This window comes from Columba livia, chromosome 4 (assembly GCF_036013475.1).
Source record: "Columba livia isolate bColLiv1 breed racing homer chromosome 4, bColLiv1.pat.W.v2, whole genome shotgun sequence".
Taxonomy (NCBI): domain Eukaryota; kingdom Metazoa; phylum Chordata; class Aves; order Columbiformes; family Columbidae; genus Columba; species Columba livia.
Genome location: NC_088605.1, coordinates 68,463,028 through 68,489,792, shown reverse-complemented (window position 1 = coordinate 68,489,792; position 26,765 = coordinate 68,463,028). Strand labels below are relative to the sequence as shown.

Below are 26,765 nucleotides of genomic sequence, written 5' to 3'. Positions count from 1 at the left end.
AAATTGAATTCTCAATGGCTAAAGATCACTTGCTTAGCCTGGTCATAAGATAAGAGCATGGTATTTTTGTATCAATAACAAAAGATATTATAAATTAATTGTGGCTGCTCATGATGATAACTGAATTCAGTTTTGCCCACCATTTCAGGAACGTAATTCTATTTTCCATGTCTCTCTGAGCTTTTTCTACTTCAGTTATGCTACAACAGGCTATGGGCACATTGCTGCCAAAATAAAGAAAATACAGAGATGGGAAATAAATTTATTAGGACAGACCTGCAAGAGACTGGAACAGGACAAACCTCCCGGAAGAAGATACGGACATTTCAAAAGGTGAACTACATGAAGTAATGCAAATGGAACAGAATGTTTATCTTCCACAGTGTTTCGTGTCTGCAGGCAATTATAGCAATGCTTAGCAACACTTCCAAAAGCAGCAGACATTTAGAGAATGAAAATACCAGCTAGTACTCCAGTGGGTAAGCGAGACGGTAGCAAGCAATCTCAATTTCTACGTGCCAAGACGCTAATTCATTGTTTGCTGGGGTGGGAAGGAAATGCCATTGTCTTTTCCTGGCATTCTGCAGTACTTTGACTAACAGGCACTAGAGATATTTTTATTTCCTTCTGCCATGTTGGACATAGATAGCTGTCCTAAACTGGATTAAATGCATTTCTCATGTATTTCATACACAGAGGGAATGGCTATTGGTCTGGCTTGGGCAGAGCTGGGGAGGCCAGTTCTCTGCTCCCAGCCTCCCCCAATGGCATGGGGGGCAGGAATCATCTACCCAGCCAGCAGAGCTACCCTAGTTTCTGGCAGATTTTGCCACGCTTATTTGCACTGTAGAACATTACATTTAACCAGCTGAGCTTTGAAAGCCTTTTCTTTGTCGGGCAGAGGCCAGATGTTTCCAAACCAGCCTGATCCACAGCGTTTCTCGTGAACTCAGCAGGGAGGGGAGCTGCAGCGTCGCTAAAAGGAAATGGTTGTAGTTCACCTCTGTGAGAAACAGCTGATCTTTCTACATTCACCCCATGATCCGAATACAATACCTACCTAAAAAAAGCAGCATTGCAATGGCATTGCGCAAAAAAAACTGGCTGTTTGGCACAGAGCTGGCACACAGCTCTCCAAGTGGTGCTTTTGCCTGGTCTCCCTCTCTTTATCACGATTAAGACATCAACCAATTTTTGCAAACCCATTAAGCTAACTCGTACTTCATGTTTTCATATTCTAAAATATTATCTCCAATTCAGAAGAAAGTCTCTAGAAGTTCTTAATATTATGGCCTGTTGTTCCACATGACTCACAACCGGATTTAGGTATCATATCAGTGAAATTAAAAGGAGGCCAAGAGAAAAGCACAAAGTCTCTGAGGCAAGAGAGAAAACAGGAAAGAAAAAATAGTTTTATATCATCACTTTTAGACAATTTTTCACATATATGGAGGTTTCCCAACAGCTTCTTTTTGTTATTCCACTATACAATGGATAAGACATCACTCTAATCAAATGTTAGTGGACTCTTTAGGAGAGAGAAATATAAACAACTAAATATTAGATATTTCATATGTTTTTATGTTACCTTACTTGTATGATAAAACTTTCCTGAAAATTCCAAACGGAAAATGAAGCTTCTAATTTGACTTAATGAATTTGGTGGTTGAAGGACTGCCTATCAATATGAAAATGCTGTATGAAATAATCCTAATGAAACATGCTTTCTTCTATGAGGAGCATCCCAGAAGTGTTATTTTAATTCTATGTACACATCTTTATGTACAACAAAACAGGGCATATGAGTAAACCTTTCCTGTAAAGGTTTATTTGCAGAAGCATATGCTATTGTGTTCATGGTGTAACAGTTATGCAACAAGGTGTGAAATAGTGTTTTATAAAGCTTTATTAAAGCTTCTTTAAAAAGTCTACTTCAAAGTAACAGAAATGCTCATTTTTTACCAAGCTGAAAGTTTCCTATATGAAGAGTAAATAAAAACATAGTAATAATGCTAATACTAAGAATACTGAGGTAGTTTATACAAGTTAACACTTCTTGTCCATCTAATTTATATGATTCTTTTTTGAATTATTTAGATGTGATACTAAAAAATAAATAACTAGGAGATATTCCAGGCATGCTGCTGAAGAAAGATCATTGCCTGTATCTGTTTTTGCAAGAATATCCAGTCTGGTTCCTTCATCAGTTTAATAAATTTATGATTTAAAAGCAATACACCAAACTAAACTGCCTGCCATGCTTCCAGAATCCTAATTTTTTCATCTTTACTAAAGATTCATCTAGAATTAATTCAATATTTTTCATAGCTATATAACAGAAGCATATTTTTCTTAATAAATATATGAATTAATAAAGAAATATAAAAGAACAGTCTTTAAATTACAACTTAGGTAGGATTTTCAATTAAAAAGAAGCCATAAAAATAAAAACGAGATTTGTCCCACTACATTACAATCTCTCAAACTAATCCGATCCATACATTTTATAATCAAGATTAATCTACCAAAGCTTTTTTCCACTAGCTGATTCCATCATTGATCTGATACATGAAGTAATTTATATTAATAACCACAATATTATGCAGATTATTTATTTTATAATGAAAGCAGAATACCAAAACCTCTGCAGAAATTGATATAAAAGTGTTTCTAAAGTATCAAATTTAAAGAGCTGTAAAATGGTTTGACTCTACATATTTAGTAATACAAGTCTAATGGATTCAGAATTATTGTCGTATTTTGCAGTGCAAGCTAGGGCCAGGAAAAAATAGTAATGAAATGTTCTTCTCATCCCCTTTGTAATTAGGAATCATTCTTCTCTTAACTGGTGAGGGAAAAAAAAAAAAAACACAAAGAAAAGAACATATGTCATCACTTTCTTCTCCTGACTTTTTATGTCATAATGCTACACAGCTGATGGAAACCCTGTTTCAGGTTGAATACTGGACTGTGGAAGCCCTTGCACTGAAACACAAGTAGATGTATTTTCTATGTGTTTAATTGCCATAAATTATTGAATGGCATGTTTTATTGCTAATTCATATATATATATATATATATATATATATATTTTATTGCTACTATCATCAAATTAAGACACTGAAACTATCAAAATTCTGTTTAAAAAAATAATGTTTAGTGATGGGACTGGAAAGGATCTTCCTGGTTTTGTCCAGTAGTCGGAAGGTGGTCACAGAGCCTGGGCTGCCAGGATCAATGGCCTCAGCTGGAGACTTGCGGAGCCTGAGAGCCCTGGGTCTCCTACAGACATTTGGAAGCTATTGCCATCTGGAAATAGCTGTATTTTGGTGGTAGACCAATCCTAAAGCTACACCCTACACAAACTGCACACACTACCTTGTGGGACATAAATGAGAAGGACTTCAGCTCTTTAGGCATCACTCAGGATCGTACCTCTGGCTCTCAAGTTCAAAGGGTTTTGGTTCAGAGAAGCGCCAGAGATTGTGTGGGTGAGTAAACAAGAAAGTAGACAGGTTTCAAAAATGTTAATTAGAAGTTAGCAAAGAAGTTAAGAAAACTGAATGTTTTCAACAAAATAGTGCAAGTTCCTGGCTTATATGATTCAGTGAAGTTTTACAGCCTATTCTAATCCTGACATCCTATGTCATGTCCAGGCAGCCTGAAGCTCTAATGAACAAAGGCAAGAAATACCAAACAGATGTGGAGATTGTTCCTTCTTACTTATGTAGCTCTGGTCCTCCAGCTCCCTGTGATATAGCACAGCCATACATACACTAATGTAGAGTTTGCCATACATACAACAAAACAGAAAATGGATTTTAGATTAATAGTGTTTGGTGCAGATGAGAACACACAAATTTTAAGAGCAAAAAGCTCTCATTTAGTCTAACACTTGCTGTAGCACAGCTAATCAGATAATGAAGCCAGTGTGTTATATTCCACGATAGCACAAGCTTTACCTACTCTGTTAACCCTGTGAGGTTTTTCTTCCACTGAAGTATTCCCTAATCTTCCTTCTCCATAAGCTCCCTGCATCTCCCTATAGTGAGGGATAAACCTTCATGGTTCCTTCCCATTTCCATTTACCTTCAGCTGCATTCCACATCCTTTACTGTTTTGAGGGACTACGGGCAGCAGAAAAGCTCTGGCTAATGGCAACAGCTGTGGGGCTGGTGAGTGTCCTTTGAAATAGACCAGCTTTGAATTGTACTGTACTTCCTTCAGTGAGAGTGTTATTCTGGCTCTCCCTCCACCCCACAGTCACTGATTTTCATGAAATGCATGGGATAGCTATCTTCTCTTAACTTGGTTAAAACTGTCTGGTAAGTTAAAGAGAAGGAAGGAGAGAAAGGGTCTCAGGTACAAACAAACTAGAAAGATACACTCTTAGAAGCATCACCTCGTTGAGAAAGGAGGACACAGAAACATGCATACCAGATGGTGAGTGAAGTCTGTTTTTAATGAGACTGGCTCCTCTAACATACTAGAGGCACCAATTTCCTAACACCCTGGGAGAACATAGTATTTCCTGGACATGCCCAACATACAGAGTCTGTACTGCCATCATGTGGAGGATGTTACTTCAGCGTTTCGCACTTGCTGAATATTTTTCTTCTGCACATCTTCTCTGATAGGGTCAGTCTGTACCAAACCATGTGATTTCCCATCAATATCTCTCCAATTAAACTACTGGAAATATTCATTACTATGAATATTCCCAGTTCATGGACCATGTACTTGTGATCTATTAAAAGCTAATTGCCAGGTGCAGGTTAAAAAAAAAGAACAACCAAACAAAAAGTAAAAGGTGAACACAGTTGATACAGTTGGGAAAATTTGTGACATAAAAGAAATAACACACAAGATTAAAAAAAAGGAAAAAAAAAAGTAAAAAGAGAGTGAACGAATTAACATGCTAAGGATTAATTTATCCAAAGAACATCTGTTTTCATCACATGTCTCTCTGATGAGATCTAAGTGAAGGCTTGTGTTAGTTAGCTTTGAAGTTGTATTTGATTATCTAAGAAGTTCTGTGCACAGATTTTGATAAGGATTATAGATATTCTAGTAACCGAGGGAACCCTGAGCCTCTTGTTTTTACTAGTTTTAGTTACTTTAATTTCACTGGATTTGTCCATACAGGGTTCTCTATTCTTTCTTGAGAAATTCTCCACTGGGCACACTTTTATTTTGTATTTATTTTAAGAACATTAAATGTTCCATCCCTCATCTCCTTTCTCCACAAAACAGACAGGACAAGTTAATTCTTCCTTCCTGTATGTTGTGCTATGTAACCAGCTAGTAACCTAAAAATAATACAAAGCCCTTACCCATTTCTTAAATACCTCTGCATTTGCCATTCCTCTAATTTAATAGCTCATTTTCTAATAACATCTTTGAAATCACATTTATGCAGTACAAATATGTTCCCACAGTTCTAAAAAATAAAAACCATCTGCAACGCTGTAAGAAATATTCTTCCATCTGGGAAGTTTCTGAGTCACCTGCTTGCCCTCCTGATTATTAATCTGAAATATAAACCTTTTGAAAAATCCAGAAAAATGTTCATGTAGGATCTCTCCCTAGACATGGGCCCTTGCTTCCTGTAACCATAGTTTAAAGAGAGTCATCAAAGCCAGGATATCTGGGCAACGTTTTCCCTCTCTTCAGCAATGGCTGTATCTGAATTCCTTCCCCATCCTCATCTCAGGTTTGCAAAAGTAATTTATGCAAATTTCAGCTCTGCTTGATTCAAGCAAACAGCAACACTACCACCTTGCAATACACAAATACTGCATTTTGGCCAGGTCTGAATAGCCGAGGATGGATAAGAATGTAGCATGTCATAGAGACAGAAGATGGGAGATGGCCATGGACCAGAGCCTAAGCAGCTTAGATGCTGCCACCATGAGCAGCAGACTGTGCAGGGTCTGCCTGTCTGGTGCACGGCATCTGCCAAAGAGACTTACAGAGCAGCCTGAAGATGATGGTAGGTGTTAAACAAAAAGCTGGATTCAGGATGGATGACCTGCCATGTATACTTGTCTTTCTGAGATAGGCAAACAGAACAGGAAAGTTTCCTCAGCATCGGCCTTGCTGCCTTTCTCCTGTACTAAGGAGAGACAGGGATAATAATGTAGCACTGCTTAACACAAAGTATTTGAAAATGCTTAGCTGAAAATAGTAATAAAATAATGAATTTCATAGTCACTAGCCAAACTGTGGATTGCTGCATGCTGGTGACTGAGCTGAGCTGGGAAGAAGGTTTACAGTTTTTTACTGAAGAATATCCATGTAGAAATTTCAAATTTTTAACACAACAAATCTGTGGATTTTACAAGGAACCTGAATCAACCACTACTCACTGTTTGCTCAGCCAAAAATGGTACATCCAGATATTAACATAAAGGTAACTGGATAGCTTCTGTCAAGCAAATACATAATATATTAGCTGCCATACTAAGCAGTTACTTCAAGGTGGACTAAAATTATAGACTTGCAGTGCATGAGGTGTTCACCATGCTACAGCCATTCCCTTTCTCCACAGTACCTGAAAAGCAGTTTATTTATCTATCAAGACAGACTGTGCTATTGTACTGGAGGCAATAGTGTGACCACAGGCAGGCTCAAAAGTGTTAGCCCACAGTTAGCCCAAATAACGTCCCTGCATAGCCATGTTGTAAGAGATAAGTCCTTTAGCAAAACACCAATGTTTTGCAAAGTACACCTTTTAGTGTGCCCAGCACAGAAAACCTATTATGGAAGTGTGCTACAGATTTTTATGGCCAGTTGTGTTGTCAGTAATTGACCATCCTTGTGTGTCATATGACTGATTATGAGTCAAGATTCTTCAGCAAATTCATACTGACTCTATTTGTTATTTAGAAAGAGCCTCATCACAACTGGAATTTGGCATTCACACTGACCACAGTAATAAAAGTTAGGACTCAGCAGCAAAAATTATGAACGCACATGCACACATATACACACAGAAACGTCTTTGCAGTTAGGAATCAGACAAATTGGAGGGTTCTTGACAATTCTGTCACTGACATTTATTTGACTGTACCCATTATGTGTGTAATGGATTTCTCAGGTCTTCAGCTCTGGCCAGTCTAGACCTCTTTATTAATACAAAATTATTTTCACTAATGAACTGAAAAGCCCACCACAATTAATAAGTAGTTTCCTTTCCTACCTGTCATAACACAAACATGAAAGACTTTAACTCTTCCTCTCACTAGAGCTGATGATGTCATTAAGGTATGCAGCTGTGCTAACATGGAAACAGAGAAAAAAACCCATGTTTTCTACAATTCTAAGTCATTTCACCAAGCATCACTCCTAAAACAAAACATAGAATTCATAGCAAAATCATTTTAATTCACCTACCCCCAGCTAAACGTTAATCAGCTTCTAACTTGGTCATCATATCAAAATAATTTCCCAGAACAAACTCTAAACTTGTTGACTGCTGAACAAATTGAGCAAGGAAATAGCTTTTTTGTATTTTTAAACATGTAATTGATTCTGTGGCTCTGTGGTTCCTAGTCAATACAACAGTAATTGGAATCATCATGACTAATGCTCAGATCATTTTACAGGCCTTTCTTATTTGCATAAACATCTCCTCATCTGCCTTGTCACCCTCTCTAGCTTTTCACAATATTTTCTTCTACTTATATTCAAATTACCTCTGATGTGCCAGACAGACTTCATAGTCAGTATGTTTCCCCAAATGTAATACTCTCCTTTAGTCGTTCCTCTACCACTCTTGATGTGGTACTAAGATCATTTTTCACCATACTGCATCTAAGTAGCTATGGTTAGTTAATTCCACTACAGCTTTATTCTTAGTATGAAGCATCACCTTATGGAAACATAATGCTGTTTATTATTGATAGTAATTAGTTGTCAAGCTGCATTTGCAGTTCTTATTAGGCAGAGGAAGAAAATCATGTATATGCTTCTGTTTATTAAAAACACGATTTAACTTGCTATTAAAGTATTATTTTGAGTATGTCCATCTGGTTACCCTGGCCCTTATAGTCAAACAAAAAAATTTCTTCTTCACCTTGTGTGTGTTATTTGTCTTGTTCGCCATTTTATATCAAAAAGCGAGATTTCAAAAATAATTCTCACCTTCTTAGTCATCAGATGACAGGCCTTGGACCTCTCAGGGAATCAGCCCTTTTTGCAAGTGTGAGTTTGAACTTGTGGCATCTCACTGCTCACTTTTAGAAAACCTGAAAATAAAGCCCAGTGTACTCTGCCCTTGTCAGAGAGACATTATCCCACCTTATACATAAATCATGTGTTCCTTCTACATCTTCTGGTGCCCTCATATTTATCAGCTGACAGATAATCTGTTCCTCAAAGACTTTTACATTCCCTTGTCCTCAACTTGTACCTGCAAAGCAATTGTGATTCTAGTTGTGTCACTGTTAAATATGCCATTAATTACTTCAGTAAGACATTATACCATACTCAGAACAGACTGTAAACATTTTATGTCATTAGGTAATGCACTGAGGCTTTTTTTAATGCCATAACAGCTCTATTTATATACTGTGTTCTGCATAATTAGCTACTAATGAGGCTCTAACTTCCACTGCTGTAAGGCCCAGATATCTATTTCTCTTTCAATGAATTCATTTTTGCTGTCTCATTAACACACTAAAAAACCTGAAAATTGCATTTTAATTAAAAGCTAAACTACCTCTGTCTGGAGACACTAATGAACAGACACACTCCAAGGGAAACACAAAAACTTTGTCAGTCAAGAGGACAACATGCACATACTGTAAAAAAGAATAATTAAAAAAGATAACAGAGTTCATTTTCTTATTTTCAAGGGCAGGGTCTTCTCTACTTTTTTTTTTTTTTTTCTTCTTAATTTTCTCATTTTCTTTCTTCTGCCTCATGACCAACTAATCTTTAAAAAATAGTCGTGGATGGAGATTATTTTCCAGAAATTTAACTGTTAGTCCTAATAAATCATTTAATAGACTAGCACTCCATTAGAGAAATACACTTGGTAACACTAACCCTAACGCACCTGAAGAATCAAACCACCTCCTGTGTCAGGCTTGGTTTTTTGTATCTTGAGCAACATTGCTTACCCTCAGACTGACAAATTACAAGTTAGACCCAAAGAATTCATAAGACTGTGTCAAAATCATGAGGTGTGTGTATATTTTGAGTCTTCCTGGTGCCTTCTATTCCTGTCAGTCTTCTGGATCACATTTCCTCCCTTTTCTCCATGGCTGCAAGAGCTAAAAACATAATAGCAGAAATTAATCTAATTACATGACTTCACAAACATTGCAATAAAATCACGAGCACAATGCTTCATTTCCTGACTTCTGCAAACATTTTAAGCAATTAATCATGTAAAATAATAAAATACAGCAAGTTGCCAGGTAGAAACAGTGAGTAATTTTTAAATATACTGGAGAAGGGAAGCATCCCAATTATTCTATCAGCACTCATAAAAAAGTGATAGATTTTATGATGTTCCAGTGGTAGGAACAGACACTCATGTTTTTTTAAGAGACCTCATAAGAGAATCTACAAATCAAATGTGATTATCTCCAAATCTGAAATAAATGTAAAGAAAAACTGTTTGGAATTATTCTATGTTTGGAAGTTCAGTTTGCAGACTGATCCAAAATGCGCCAAATCCACAGGCGCTCAGCAGATGCTGCATGACATTGTTTCTTGTCACCTTTGGCAAGATACGGAAGTGTGAAACACATAAATCAGCTGGAAATATCATTCAGATGGATGAACCAAGGTGTCTTTTGGATTCACCTCACCATTTTCTAGTTCTTCATGGGAATGAGGGAGTATTACAACTACTGTAAGAGCCTGTTTTTTTTTTTTGTTTAGCTAAGACTTGCTATTCTACTTTGATTACACAGCCTTAATAGGTTCAGCAGTCACAGAATGATTCACCAATAACCAGAAATAAGCAAGATCATTACCCATAATTTTAACTTCTACCCCATCACTGTTTCTAAGTATTAGTTATTATGTATTAGAGCAATAAGTCTTCAGGATCGGTAAATCCTTGTAGTGCTTAAATAAATATTCACTGGCACAATTCTGTTCAAATCTAATTAAAATATTAGTACTAAAGAAAAATCACATTAGCTCAGTCTGAGTGAGTCAAACACAAATATTCCAAATGTGTGACATTTGCAAATCCCAAATAAACATTGTTTGCTACCTTTGCACACACCTGCCAAACTTTTTATTATATACTTTTGCTCCGATTTCTGGTGGCTTTCAAGTTGTAAAGAGAGATTTCACAATATACTGTAACATTTCACAGAAACCCTAGAGGTTTGGCCGTATAAAAGGGTAGATTCATGTCAGAACTATTGTTCTTTGAAATTAATTACACTGTAAAATCTTTCCACTGAAATTGAGCTGCTGTTATCCAGCAATTTACACAGAATTACTATTATTATGATTCATTCCCTATAAATAAATAAGTTTTCTGTCATGCTAATTGGCTAGACTAATGTAGTTTCCAAACAATGTTAAAGTAATGTGAAGACACATATCTGTTTGCAAACAAATAACACCGGACAGTATAAATAACAACACAGAAGAGAAGGACCACAAGATATACAGAAGTAGAATTTTTAAAACAGTATATAGAGTTCTAGAAATATTCAGAAATAAGATTCAGTATTCTTATATATAGGCACACCTAAGATACTACAATTAGATGACAAAGAAGGGATGGTATTATTCTTACTGGAAATTCCTGACAGAAGCTGTATCAGAGAAATACACTAGAGGGAAGATCATCATGCAAAGGTTTCTGGATTAACTACTTGCTTCCTTTGCAAACACAGGATTCTGAATTTGCCATTTCATCTCACTTCTTGGAAGAATCTCAAGCTCATTTAGTAGACACCAGACCCCTATGTATTGATACGAGTTCTGGTTCTTAGTCTTAAATTCAGGTACTTCATTCTGATCTCCTTAATGTGAAGAGTGCCTTAGTCTCTTATGAAGGCTTTTCTTAATATCAAAACTAAATGACAGTATTGTGAATGCTTAGCAGCTTATTCTCCCTAAAGATGAAAATCCAAAATAAGCCAACTTAATTAAGAATTAATTCCATTTAAATCACAGCCTCAATTGTTCTTTTCTGCTTCAGTCTGTGATCAGTGATTTGTGGCGTGAAATGATTTACAAGGCACAAGGGCAAATTAATGTAGGTGACAAAAGTGATTCCATCTCTTGTCAGAGATATTTCATTCTGTTTTCTTAAAAAAATCATGTATTAATAAAAAGTTTTGGCCTGCTTACAAAGCTCTATGCTATGACTTTGATAAACCCACAATGCCATTTTGATTTTATTACAACCACCCTTCTTTTCCTTCTTGAACAGATAATTGTCAAAACTGTGTTTTAAAAGAATGCCTTCAGAATTTTCTGAAAGTCTTCTAACTTCAGTTGTTGAAAAAGTGCTGGTGTTTTTCAGACACTTCGCGTATAGACTGTGAATATAAACAAACTTCCAATTAGTTAACGTTGTTACTGCCCTTCAATGGAATAGCTCAAGTCAAATGTTGGTTTTGTTTGTTTATTGTTTGTTTGCTTTTTTTGCTTGTTTGCTTGGTTTTGTGGGATTTTTTTACGGTGAATGTAAGATTCTGTTCTTTAAGCAGCTGAATACACAAAGAAGGCTACACAATTATGCTTGACTATTTTAATTTCTGGATACTAATTTTAAAATCTCTTGATATGAGCTTCTAGATCCAGCAGTCAAAGGTCATAACAGCTGCTGTATATTCTTTAAGACTGCCAATACTTTACTTATTTTAAAGCTTGTTGCAAACAAAAGGAGAGTACTAAGAAAGACCTCTTTTTGACAAAACAAACAAACAAACAAACAAACAAACAAACAAACCCCAAATAATAAAAACAAAACCATTTTTTTCATTATCAACTACAAAGACTGAGCAAAGAGGATTAGTCAGCAGACTGCTCTTAAAAACAACAAAAAACCCCAAACTATTTTAATGTATTCTGGATATCAGTATAGTAGGATAGGAGATAGTCTTCAATCCAGACTTACAGAGAAGAAACAGTCCTTTAAGAGGATATATGGCTTTGTTCTTCAAATATTCTTTTGAATTATGTATAAATCTGATCTGTTACAAAGGCAACAATATTGCTTTAGGAAACATTTCCATCTCTCTTCTTGATGAGGATTATCAGTTTATAAATTACAGGATGAGTAGCTGACATATTTTAATAAGTGATTCTTGTAAATCCCAAGGAATACTTTCAATATATTAGTACTACTGGATGATAATATTTCAATGCTGAAGACTTTTTCATTTCAAATATATATATCTTTTAATGAGTCATAAAAAACAATGCCACAAGTAGAGTACTAAGTATGATGAAGAGAGGTTCAAAGAGCCACAGCTGAAGAAAAGCAGAGCTAGAAAAATGAGAAAACACTAGAAATACGTGATAAAAGCTAGGGCTCTGTATCCATATTTAGGTCATAAATAAGTTTATCAAAATGTTACCATGTGATTTAGGAATAAAAGTTGTACTGAAATTAACTGTTGTACCAGTTGAAACACTATTTTTCAGTCTGTGCCGTGCAGATTCTGCTGTCCATGGCTTGAGTCCCATGACAGACTTTATCAAAAGACTAAACCTTGCTACATAGAATTCTGGACATAAACTAGATGTTTTTAGTAATTTGTGATGGGAATAGGTTGCAAATTACTAAATTGGCCAATTGCTTAGTTATCTCAGGTATTGATGATCAACATTTTTCCAGAACTTACATAATGACAGCATTTACACTATAAAGATGAACTTTTGGCCAGCCATTTAGTTTATGTTCCAGACAAACATCTACTCCTGAGTTTCCACTGTTGTCCCAAGTTGAGGCCCAAAAAGTGCACACAAATATATACCATTCAGAAAGGATGTTATTAACAGAAAGCAAACTGAAAAAACAGTTTCGTATTATTAATAATGTTTTGTCCTCATCACTGAATTAATTTTCTTTACACGAGCACAGACCTGTTTGCTACATTTCCCTCTCCTCCGCAAAGATTAAAAAAGTAAAAACCATTAAGTGTTTAAGACAATTTCATAATAATAACACCTGAATAAAATTGGAAGGTGAAATCCCTAATGTACTTAGGTAAATTATAATGTTTAAACTGCCTGGGGGAGTTGAGGGGAGTGATCCTGGTGCTCAGCACCTATGGAGTCAGCCTCTGGTATATCTGACAACATCCTCTGGTTTCACGAGGAATGTTTTACCAACAACTCTGCTACAGGAGGAGGAGCAGTGCATTAGCATTACAGTCAGCCAACTCTGGATATTCACCCAGAAGCCCTACACAGGCAGTTCATTGTCTTAGAGAAAATTTTCTCATAATTGACTCTTAATAAGAGTTCGGTTCTTTTTTAGTACTTTGAGCTGAAACGGGCAGGGAAAAAAAATCTGATAAAAATATTTTATAAAATTATTTCAGAGCTGACAAGTCTAATCACAGCAATTAATGTCAGAAGATAATACACAGAATCATAGAATCACAGAATGGTTTGTGTTAGAAGGGTCCTTCAAAGACCATGTAGTTCAACACCTTGGCCATAGGCAGGGACACCTTTCACCAAATCTGATTGTTCAAAGCCCCAACCAACCTGCCCTTGAACACTTCCAATAATGGGCATCCACAACTTCTCTATGCCAACTGTTCCAGTGTATCACCACCCTCATCATTAAAAATGTCTTTCTTATAGCCAAATGAAACCTACAATGATCTTTCAGTTTAAAACCATTGTCCCTTGTCCTATGACTAAAGGCCTTGGTAAAAAGATTTTCTCCATCTTTCTTATTTATAAGACCCCTTTGCATATTGAAAGGCCACAATAAGGTTTCTCCAGAGCCTTCTCTTCTCCTAGGCTAAATAAGCACCAGTCTCTCAGCCTTTCTTCATAGGAGAGGTGTTCAAGACCTCTGATAATTTTTGCGGCCTTCCTCTGGACCCACTCTAATAGATCCATGTCTTGTACTGCGGGACTGAGGACTCCACAGCTGGATGCATTACTCCAGGTGGGATCTCACAGAGCAGAGGGGCTGAATTATATCCATCAACCTGCTGGCCACACTTCTTTTTATGCAACTCAGGATACAATTGGCTTTCTGGGCTGCAAGTGCTGTATTTTGCAGTCTCACGCCCTATTTTTTGTCCACCACTATCACCAAGTCCTTCTCTGCAGGGCTGCCCTCAACCAATTCATCACCCATTCTCTAATGATATTGAGGGTTACCCCAATTCAAGCGCAGAGCCTTGGACGTATTATTTGACCTGGTTTAGATGTCAAAAAATATTGTAAATAGTCCTACAGCCCCAAGAAAAGTATCAAGGGATGTCTCCAAAGAACCCAAAAAAAGAAACTCTGTCTTGATATGCAAGGTTGTGTATGAGAAGATACGCCTGTCTGTGGTGTTGCATGGTACTACTGAAAGAGCAGAGTAAGTCTCAATAGTTACACTGATATTTTCCTTAAAATTAACCAAATTCCCAAGAGCACATGTGTTAAAACCAAGGTGGCTGAAAGGCAGGACAAGGTCTGATGCATGTGCTTAAAGAGATTATGTTATCTAGGAAAAAATAACTGTGTCCTTCCTCTACCACCATCCCCCTGCATGCTGTCTGTATAGCATTTTGTTCAATTCCTGTCATTTATCAGGGAAGAAACTGATTACACACAGAGATCACCAAAGAATTTCCCTCTGTCTGCTGTACAGCACTGAACGTTGGAATAGCTAGTTGCATGAAAACAACCATTATCAGCAAATATTTTAACAAAGAACGATGGAGTTGGTACTTTTCACTACTAATTCTTATACTTGTACCATTGTTATTTGATTATGCCTGAGAAATGCCATTAGTGAATGGGACTTCTTGTGTGAATAGGGATAACTCTCATGAGAAGGTGGAGAATTAATTCCTGAATAGGTAATTTTAATTTACAATATGAGCATTTCAAATGGACTATTTACACAATTTTAATCTGGATGAAATAGAAAATGTCAGTTCAATGCTAATACAACATTCCTGTAAATTATGCACATTTTTAAAGCTAATGAAGCTGTCATTACCTTATTAAAATTTGGCATAGAAGTTATTTTTAAGTTATCATCATGATTTTAAAATATTTTGCAATTAAATGACTAATTCACTTGTATTACTTGTAGGCTGTAAAAAACTTTCTTAATCATGCCTATTAAGATGAATGATGGTACTATGTTTCATTACACATGTTCAATCATATTTAAAAATTTGGCTACCTTAGTTTCCCACATCAATATGGATTGTTTCAATCCTGGTCACTGTGAAATCAGAAACAAAATTTTGGTAGGTTTCACTGGAAACAGGTCTAAATAATGATTTTCCCAATAATTTCTTGGTATTTATGGAACAAAATAATTACAAAGACATATATTGCTTTTTAAGTTTAGGTTTAGCTAAGCAAACATAGTTCAGGCTTTAAACTAGTACAGAGAGATGTATCTTTATTTGAAGACTTGTTCTTTTCATCTCAGTACATATTTGTTGCATTTATAATAAGTTCATAAACATAATGACAATGTACATTGTTGCTAGGCACCATAATGAATGCAGTAAAAAGTAATTACCCTAACAAAGCCTGGTAATTAAAATTACACATGTTCACACAATTGCCCTCTTTCCTGCACATCCCTGGTATTCATTCTTGTTCCCTCCCAACACAGATGCCACCTGTATCAACTGGAGTGTACCTTTCCAGGTACCAGCTGAGCCTATTCTGTGACAGAAAGGAGATGTCACTCAGAAAGATCAGTTTGTGAGACCAAAAGTTTCACTTGTTGTGAAACAAATTGTAGCACACAAAATACTTTGAGAAGTTCCTTCTGGGAGCTGACTCGATGCTTTTTTTCAAGCTAACAGGATTTATTCATGTATACAGTGATTTACATTGACTATTGTCCAGCATTAACCAGACATGGATCTCACTGCAATTTCAGAAGCTTTGGTTATTAAGATCTAAGCTGTCATACAGATTAAATGAAAATCCTTTTAACTGAGCATTCAGCAAACTGTTCTCATTGGCCTAATGAAAATCAATCGCACCACTACTGTAATCCAAACAATACCTGTCCAAAATGCTTCTGTGCTGTGCACCTGTACTTGCATATTTAAAAATCCTTTCATAAATAATTAGTGCATGTTTCCCCCTTTATCAATAAGACTTTGAACATCAACTTCACCTGCTGCAACATCCATATTCTACTGAAATTGACTTGTCCTGGGGTTGCAATTACCTACTGCCCCAGCTGTGAATACTGGCGCTCCACAAACAGCAGAACAACAGCTTCAATTCTAGGTACATCAACTGCTTTTCTCTTTACTTCTCAAGCAGAGGAGAAAGTAAAAGCTCAGTGTTTCCACATTCCATTCTGAGGACTGCCTTAGAAACTTCTATTTCTCGCTTATGTCCACTGGACAAACAGTAAGCAGAAATACCAATATTTACCATACAGAATAAAGTTAAGAGACCAACCTGTCTTCAAAAATATCTAGGAAACCTGACCAGAGAGTCCACAGTTTGTGATTTTAAGCTTACACTTTTTGCCTTTTAAGTGTTTGTAAGTTGGAAAAAAAACCCACGTTTGGAAGCAAACATTCATAACTCATGAAACCACTGCAATAAATAATCGATAAGTGTTAAAGTGAATTTGATATGTTGTATATATATGACAATTTTCAGTAAATTATGCTAACTCTGCATAGATCAGTTTAATCTGTAAACTCAGCCATGATGATGCAATTCATTTATCCGTCATAGTTTTATGTCAATATCAGACACAATAAAACAAAGGTTTCCCAGCTTCCAATGATAACACACAAAGATGAAGTAAAAGAACCAATAATATTGCTTCTCAATTGACATTAAAATGAAGATATAATTTTGTTTGCTTACTGGAATGAAAGAATAACAGCTGAGAAAACAAAATAGCCAAAAGGAAAATGCTGTAAGTAACATTCATTTCCCTTAAGATACCATTGCCAACTAATTTTTGATAGATGTCCCTGTTCCACACAGTTCAGGCAATAGGAGTCTTTCTATCTGCAGTAGAAAGAGTTTGGATCAGGTAGTAATGGGCACTGAGAACTAAATGTTGGAAAGGGTAAGGAAAGACCAACCACAGATTTTTTTATTCAGAAGTCATAGGGAAGAACTACAATACCTCTGAAGAATGGCAAATCAGTAAAGGGAAATGAGCTTTTATTGATGCTATAGCACCAATAGCAACTCTCTTTCCAAGAGAGCAGGGTAGGCTGCATAGACGCCCAGACTTCATGCTGACTGGACACAACCTCCAAGACACTTCAGGGAGGAATGCAGGAACACAAACTGTCAGCTGTGCAATTTGGCCAGCCCCCTTCACAAGCATTTCCTAATAAAATAAGGACCAAAAAGCTCAGCCCTGTCAATGGCCAAGACCAAAACTCAATCTCTAACCTTGGGAAGATTTGTCAGAAATTATTAACTTACTTAAGGTGTGTCTCTGCCACAGCCTTCCCAGGGGCTGTGTTTAGACCTTCCCACTCTGGACCATGCTGGGATGCTGGGGTAGCTGAACAGTCACTGAGGTTTCCTGCATCAAGTAAACCCTCAGGAGCCAGGTCTGGTTTCCCCATCAGAGTTTCTTCACAGTGTTCCTAGCAGTGGCAGGACCTGTTCCTTGCCAAGCCAGGTGACTCCCTGCTGCCTTCACCCCTCTATACTGTGCCAGGCATGGTGTGGGGCAGCCCAGGAAGGGAGAGGGAAAATGCTTGAGAAATTGGGACCCAACATCATGTCCCCTCCTCTGTGCCCCATCAGGTGCAGAGCTTCACTCACCCCCAGTATGTTGCAAAGGATTTGTCAGGTGTCTGCAGGGCATTTACCACTCCTCAGCCTGCATGCATGGTCCTAAGGGTTGAGCTGTTGTCCTCATAATCAGTGGATGCCAAAATAGCTGCAGGGCCACCCTGCAACATTTTCCCAGCAGCTCCCACCAGGGCATCATTCCTTCCTCCAGGCTGGACTAAATACAACACTTTGTCTCTGATTTGTTCAGGACTAATGTAACAGATGCCAGAAGTCCTGTTTCTACCCTCATCACCCCCTAAAATGACATGTTCACTTCCCCCAAAAGCACACACTTGCAAAAGCAAAGGACTCATCAAAGATGATTGACTGCTCAGACACTGAAATATCACGGAAGACAACCCACCACCAGGTTTTGATCCAGATAGCAAAGGAGCCCATGCAGGTCTTGGATGGGACCTCTGCATCGCTCCCCCTGAATTTCATGCTAGAGAAGGAGAGAAAAGAAAGGGTAAGAGAGAGAAGAGCCCTTAGCATGCAGCAGCTACAGCAACTGCACCCTGCCTGGCTTAAACCAATTTAGTGTGGAGACCGCCAAAAATATTCAAGCAGCAGGAGTGATTCCCTTATTCAGTACAGTTTGCAAAGCAGTTTCTCATGCTGCCTCAACAACTAGACCAGGGAACACACTGATGTGGAAACACTAACTCTGTCCTATAGCAGCTGCCCCATACTGGGGGCATGGCGAGTATTTCCACACCCTTCTCCTTTTTGTACTTTCAGGCCTCTTGCTTTCTTTCTGTATGTATGTGTCTTAAGCAAAACAGTTGACCCATTCAAATGAAATCCATGTAATTCTTGAGAGTATGGAAAAGTACTAAATCAAAAGAGTCAAACCTAGCTCCTCCTTCTGCCAAATGTAGCTTATAAAGACTCAGGCATGCATAAATTCTTTATAATTGTGTCTATTGCAGTATAGCTAGGTAGAAGAAACAGTTCAATATAAATTAGAAAACTGGGTGGAGGGGCGAATTTCTTTCAGATGATCACCATTTAATCTATGGCTGAAGATAATACAGATAACATTTGGCTCTGCTATATCAAGGCACTAAGTCATATTCCCATCCTACTTACAACAAGGTAAAACTGCAGTAACCATAGAGTTCTACCAGTGCTGCGAGTTACAACAAAATTTGTCCCAATGGGATTTTACACAAAAGCTCATTTGGCTGAAAATAAATTCAGGAAAATATTGCATTCCTCTCACAATCAAGTGACTGATTAGACAGCCCCAAAGGATGTTCTGGCTCTGTCATGGTGCTTTTGCACCATTTACTTTCAGATTTAGGCAGCTTCTTAGCAGAGACCCGTGAGTGTCATTTGTTGCTACCAACACAGACAGCTGAAAACATCCCCTGAATAATGGAGAGCTTTCAGTCAGTGGTAAGAGTGAAGTAGCAACTCAAGATCAATGTGCAGCTGCGAAAAGGTCTGCAATTTATCAGATGATTCAGTAATTCCTAAATACTTTTTCTTTGATTCTGCTTTCCTCAAGAATAGGTAAATGAAACTTTAAAAATGCTCATTTTTTTTCTTTATAATGGAGATAAAAATTCTGCTGCTAAAACGGGAGATAGGCTTTTAAGGAAAATTAAAATGCAGCTTTGAGGTGTGGTGATATTACCTGCGGGCTATGTCACCATCTATTTATTAGCACAGTAGCTGTCACTAATTAAACTGAAGAAGAGAACGGAGTCAAAAAAGGTTTGTGGATTTCATCACTCATTTTATGTTTTGACAAAAATGCGTCTAAATCCCTGTCCAGTAACTGCATCTATAGCAGGACTAGACATAGTATTATGGGAGTAATACTAGATTAAAAACCTGGGAGAAGTACTTTGCAGGCTTCATTAAGGTTAAACAAGGTACAAGCTAACATACTGCAAAGACAACATATTACTTTACAAGAAGAGGCTGAAGAATTGGAAATTGTCTACTAAATGGTAGAAAAAATTAAGGTATCATCTTGCAAAATTATTAAGTAAAGCATGCTAAACTGATGCAAGTCAATTCAACAATCACAGAGATGTCACAGTAAAAATGGTGTTGGTTATCCAACTAACCACTAGCAAAGCAACATAACTATGAGAAAACCTCTGAGGCAAAAACCACAAAGTGATAACTGCCAATTGTTTATTTGCCTTTGAAGATTTCAATACGACCTACCACAATGTCTAACAACCTGCATGGTTTTCTGATATTGCCCCTGGAACAGCAACAAAACCCCAATTTCTCAGACAGTCTTAACAAGAGATACTTATCTGAAATAGTTGTCATTCTGGCTCTCAACTAAATTAAGTTTTGATGCAGAAGGCAATTTTAGCCAATGAGTCAACATAAAATTAAGCATGCTAAGGATTACAAAACAAAGCATTTGATTCTCTGGCAGGTTTATTTTGCTATCCAAACACTGTATTGTTGTCTGCAGCCAAGCAGAGAAGCCTCTTCATTGTTCTGGATGGAACAAAATGGTTGTATCAAGAAGGAAGCTTTTGTGCTACGAATATCTTAAACACCTCCTATGCAGCTGCATATCACCTGGTGAACATGTGATCTTAAATGAAAAACCTAGGTTAGATACTAACCGGTTCTTACGAAGTGGAAGTACCTCTCTAAATCCTTAAGAAGCTGATCAAACATCCACTCCCCATCAAGCAGCTTCTTGTTTGAAGATCTAAGCTAAAAAGCATATTTCTTCATGATATTCCAAGAACTTGAAGAAGTTATTCATGTTTGTCAGCAGTGGAAGCATCTGAACGCTGCAGACTGCTCCTCCTCTAAAATACCCTCTGTGTGGTGTGAAATATTTTGATCCTTTTGGTGGGACATGTAAAATGTAAAGGGTTTATGTAGAAAAACAAGTAAAATAAGTTAATGGGTTAAACAAAAAAATGTAATTTCTGCAGATGACATATACTCTTCAGAGTGAGAAAGACAATTACTTTTTACTGAGTTTACTGTAGCTTCAAAAGTAGACCAGAAGGAATTTTCCACTGGGGTCTCTGGATGCCTTTTCTACTTATCATAGCACTATCTCAAGCCTATTTCATCATTCAGGAAAGTTACTTTTCCATTACAGTCTCTTGGAAAATGGAATTAAGATGAGAAAACATGTATTAGGAAATCAATTATACTTCTAATGGGATTTTTCAATGGCAGGCCAGAGAGCAAGTTTTTTTTTTCTTTGTCTGTGTTATCATTCTTCTAACTTATTTGAACACATAAAATATACTGCAAGAAATACAGAAAGAAATACATGTAATAAGAACATAATTATTTAAGTTCCACATTTGATGTAAACTGATATGGGTCTAATAAAATAAATTGAACTATAACAATTTTATGAGCTGAAGCTCTGTCAAGTCTTGACTTTATTTCTGGCTAGCAGTTTTATACAGACATCTACAATCAGGATATCTTTGGACTTTCTAGGGAAATACTGCTAGAAGAGCATTCCTTTTGTCATTCATCGAACATACAGCTATGATTAACGTTATACTGCAGTGTTTCAGAGATACTTGTTATTGATAGCACTTGGAATGTACATCTGGGTGGGCATAGACAGCAGGACCTTGCATGACATCAAGTCTGTGATTTGTAGTTCTCTGAAGATGCCCTGTCATATGTTCTTAACAAAAGAAAATGCAAAGGGCTTTTCCATGTAGGAGAGTTTAGGTTCACTTAAAATCATAGCTAAGAAAACATGTTGGAATTTCTGTTTTCCTTAATTTTTTAAGACCATTATGTACAGAATTTACCATCTACTTGAAAAGGGAACAGGGCAATGATGTAGAAAGTCAATTCTGATAATTATAATTTTGAAAGGCAAAAATCAGTTTAAGTGTACGATTTGTATGGGGGTCAGCTACACCTTCCAGATATCACTCTCAAGGCCTTTAGTCAGTCAATTCAGCAAAAAATGTAAAGTATGGAGGTTTTGTTTGTATGCAGGAACTGTTGAACTGATTGCTGACAGTCTCTGTTCAGTCCTAGACTGAGGAGATGTGTCTGTTACCAACAGATGCATGTGGTATCTTGTTCATCTTCCTCAAGGTTATGCTATGCAGTAAAATTACCCACATTTTTTGGTGAGGAAATCACTAATATTCTGAGTTAGTTCAGTAATACATTTCAAGCTCTTACTGGACATATAGAATGCTTGTTTACTATATTATTTTGGTGACATGTTATATGGTTTCTCTTTTTCTAGTTTCAAAAACAAGGGATAGTAAGCAGAAAATAAAGTTAAAACAGAGGGAAAAGAAGCATCCTTTCACATCCTTCTTTCAAGATGTAACAGTTTGTTTCCCTCCAACACAATTTATTTGGAAATTGGGAAAAAGATGCTTGTATAGAAAAGATACTTAAAAAAGTAATCCTGGAAGCTACACCGGTCTTATTTACACATGGTAAACACAAAGCCAACAACAACTAGATAAACAACACAACTACAGCTACCAGACATGTTGTCTTACACAGTATTTTGCAGGTATATGGAGGTACAGATTTATCCCGTCATTACTTAAAGCAAGCAGAACCAGTGTCACAATGAAAAGTCAAACCTACCATATCTCCTACCTCAGCAGGTCAGGCTCAACACTGCACTAACTCAGAAAAATATTTGGTTAGCTTTGAAGAGGAAAAAAGAAACCCAGTTCTGGTCTCAGTCTTCTAAGTAAACAGACCCAGATTTACCCAAAACTGACTATTTGTATAGAGCTGGCTGTCAAAAGCAGATTCAGTTGACACAGCTAAGCTGTTTTATTGATCCTGATAAAGATTACAGACTGAATGATCCATGTAAAAAGATTGGAGGGTTCTCAATTTACTCATTTACCTATATCAAAAAGTTCACACACATCACAGAGAAAGAGAATCCCCTTGACATACTGTGGCAGGTATAACCACATACCTACACACACAATCCTGCACAGAAAAAATAAGAGAAAGAAGAAACTCTTCCAACCTCCACAGCTTGTGTAGGACACAAAGTAGTGCAATATAAAAAAAATCCCAGACACCCTTGTGGCAAGAACTTATCACGCTTAATCTAAAGAAAATATCTTAAATGTCCTTGGGAAAGAACTGACCCCATATCTCTCCTCTCTCATGCAGTGTGCTGTGCAAGTTATACTGTCATTCTTCCTCTGTCCCAGGAAATCTTTAATGATCTATTTGAATGGCACAGATTCGAAGGGTGAAGTCAGGGGTTTTTACACTCCAGTATAATCTGCAGTAATACACCTAAGACACTCTTCTGGCATGATATTAGCTGTGTCCAAGAAGCAAGTTTTGGAAATTTGCACTAGGAAAGGAACCTTGGACTCCCCAGACTGTGCAAGCATTACATGGTGAAGCTACAGAAGAATAAAATGAAGGACCTTTCTATCCCCCTTACTTTGTTTCTGAATAAAATAAGACAGTGCTTTATATAGAACCCAGCCCTGCCAGCATGCCATATGTATTGCCTAGAGCACGCCTCCTAAAGACGGCTCCGCTGGAGAATCCCTTATTTCATCTGAAAACAGGGGAATGAATCGCTCCCTAGCAGCGCCTCTCTCTCTTTCTTTTTGCTGGCTGTAAGGGAATCCTAAAGAACCAGTTTAGACGGCAGAAGAACTCATGAATCCTACCCTAAAAGTCCATCCAGGTCACACTGCATGTAAGTCTCTCTGTGTCTCAGCTCCTCCTTTATAAAGGGGTTCTTAACATTTCGCTGCCTCTGATTTATTGTGCATGTAAAGGCACTGAAGTGTGTCAGGCACTCATGTAATATCTTAATGGAGTCATATAAACATTAGTGATGATTTTGGGGTTCGTTCTGTGACAGGTCCTGAGTTTAGCTCAGTTCATGTGGGGTCCCCGAATCAAACAGTGATCTGAGGGAATTTACACACACATACAAGGGGATCTTATACATGCTCTGCCTTTCCTTGAGAGATTGGAATCCCCTGATGCATACCTCTAATTGATTTTTCTCTGGCAAGACACAAATTAAATTAATGGACTCGAGTAATTTCCCGCCCTACTATACTGGACTGTCCTACATAATTACTCTGAATAACCTTTATTTTAAAAGCACCAGGTAGCTTACGAGAAGTCCTCCTTTGTGTCTTTAAAGGTATTAATGTGCTACTGAGAGGGGCTTCACCTCTTAAATGATGGAAATATAAATAATTTTTTCTGTCTTCTCAGAGGATCCTTCTCACTACATTAAACCAGATATAAATCTCAAGTGCTGACTCATCTCTATGAGATTATATTAATTCAAATTTCACATGCATGCATGAATGGTCATATATTATAACAAAATATTTTGCAATAAATACCATCCATGTCTGGATCTTACCAAAAATGAAAAAAAAATAACTAAAACTGGGATTATACCTAAAATGGGGAGAAAAATATTGATTTGTTAGGTTAATGTCTATTCACTCAGGAGACTTTAACTAGTTTTACATCTACCCTTCTGTGTTTTGTGAGGTCACACATATATCTATACATTGTTGGATAGAGTATTGTAGTATATTCATTTAACAAATGAGTTAGCCTATGCTGGGACCTGGAAACACTGATCAACCTAATTACATGTACAATGGTTTGTCTCTTAGTGACTTGTGGTCTTACACCAAACCTCTCCTTCCAACTCATCAATGCTTTTGAAAAGGTTCCAACTAGCTTCCATCTATTAGAGAAAGCAGCCCATAATAAGCTAGTTGACAGAATAGATAATGCTTTGCCACTAACAGCATGTTATAATCTGAAAAAACAAAAAATCCAATTCTCCCATCAGAGTGATAGAATCTCACTCTGAAATACCCCTATTTGTCACCCTAAAAGGCAAAACCAAAAACACCATAGCAAATGATTAAATTAAGTACAAAGAGAGAAACATATATCTAGGCAGATGCTAGCTATTTTCCACAATGCCAGCCATTTTTCTTACCCTTCGTTCAATATTCTGGATAGACATTGTTAGCTGCATTGGACTTCTGTACTATTCTGGATTTGTGGTTTCATTGAAAGAATAATTTGAGTCTTGGGAGGATGACTGCATTTACTGAACAGGAAAGAAAGTTGTGATCTGACCTGAATCTATGTTAAATCAGCTAATGATATCCTGATCCTTAAAATAAAGAAATTGATACAATATTGGTAAAGGTCTTTATGAAAATCTTTTTATAATAGATTCTTTATCACATTTGAGCTTTATGCAATTTGTAGATCTGATCTTCTGTAAATTAAACCTGTAGCACTTGTTTTGAAATATGCCTGAACTATGTTTTAAAATTTTCTTCCCCTTGGTTCTCTGATACTTATAATATTCTACCATTTTGCATTTTTACAACTAAATGATAACTAGCTTCCAAAGCATTTACCATTTTTTGAGTCTGTCATTTAAGTTTACCCAGTTCAGCTTCTGCAACTAATTCTAGCAAGCTTCTACTTTGCTTTTAAATAAAAAGAAGTTTTTTGTTTATTTGGGTTTGATTTCTTTTTTTGTTTTGTTTTGGGTTTTTTTGGGAGGGTTGGTTATTTTTGTGTTTGGTTGGTTGGTTTAGTGGTTTTTTTGGTTTTTGTTTTGTTTTGTTTTTTGTGGAACAGCATGTTTGATCAGACAGCCAAAACTCAAGTAACCTGAGTTACTGACATGCCTCTTTCACTTACTTTCCACTCTGCAGCTGTGCTTTGGGAGTAGGGTTAATTCTTTAAGCTTTGGTATATTAATTGCAAGATACACTCAGTCACAGAGAATTTGTCTCATTTCAACTAACATTTCTGAATTCTGTTATCAGAAAGATGTCTATGAAAAGTATGAATCTATAAATGCAAATTAACATCAACATCTGAAAACATCTAATTTACTGCAGGTGGATCTTATTTTAAAACAGCATTTATATATTGCTTAACTGTACTATATTAGAAGAGATTACATACACCAGGCACATGACAAACGTATTTGTAGAAACATGAAAAATAAACAATAGATGACATATTTAAGGACTGACAACAAACATTCCTTTTCCTGCCAGCACATTGCCCCTTTATAGAAGAAACACTGGGAGAATACAGACATGACAGGTATCATCTCTATATGTCTTAGACAGAAACAAGCTTCTAGATCGCATTAAGCAAACATTAGAAAATGGTAAAAAAATTACATGGGTTGGGTCTTGAAAACAAACAAACAAACAAAACAAAACAACAAGCAAACAAACAAAAAGGATTCCACACAGAAAATTTACTTTCATCTTTCTCCTTGCCCTGCTGAGCATGGTCCAACTGAATGGTTTCATAGCACATGCATTTCATCAAAACCAGGGCCAGCCTAGCAATCATAGGGATGATTGCTGAAATTCCACTTTAAAAATAAGAGCAAAAATGGAAACACTAACAAATACTATTGAAAAAATACATATTCTTTGCTCTAAAAATGAATAAATAGAATGTTCTAAATACAGAATTGTTGTCAAAGGATGAGAAGTATTATGTTGGTATCCAGGCAAAACACACAGTACCTTCTTTACATAGAACATATATAATAATTCCATTCCTTTTTCATTTTTAAATAACCTCAACATAAAGATACCAATATTCTTACATAAAGAGATAGAGAAAGCTAGAGAGAGGAAGGTAAGTATAAAATACACCTATATACATACTACGTTATTGGGTGGAATAAGAGGAAAATCTGTCAAAGTTTTACTTGCTTTCCTCTATTCTGGATAAGTATTTTAAAAACACCACTGATTTTGATGAGAAACTGAGAATCATTTCAA

General features: G+C 36.7%; 1 long non-coding RNA gene and 1 pseudogene across 1 annotated transcript in view; both read right to left on the bottom strand.

Moving 5' to 3' along the window:
- Positions 1-26,765, bottom strand: part of LOC110356354 (uncharacterized) — a 149,570-nt gene that overhangs the window by 11,203 nt on the left and 111,602 nt on the right. The window lies entirely within an intron of this gene.
- LOC110356324 (bifunctional heparan sulfate N-deacetylase/N-sulfotransferase 3-like) lies at positions 16,162-24,958 on the bottom strand (annotated as a pseudogene).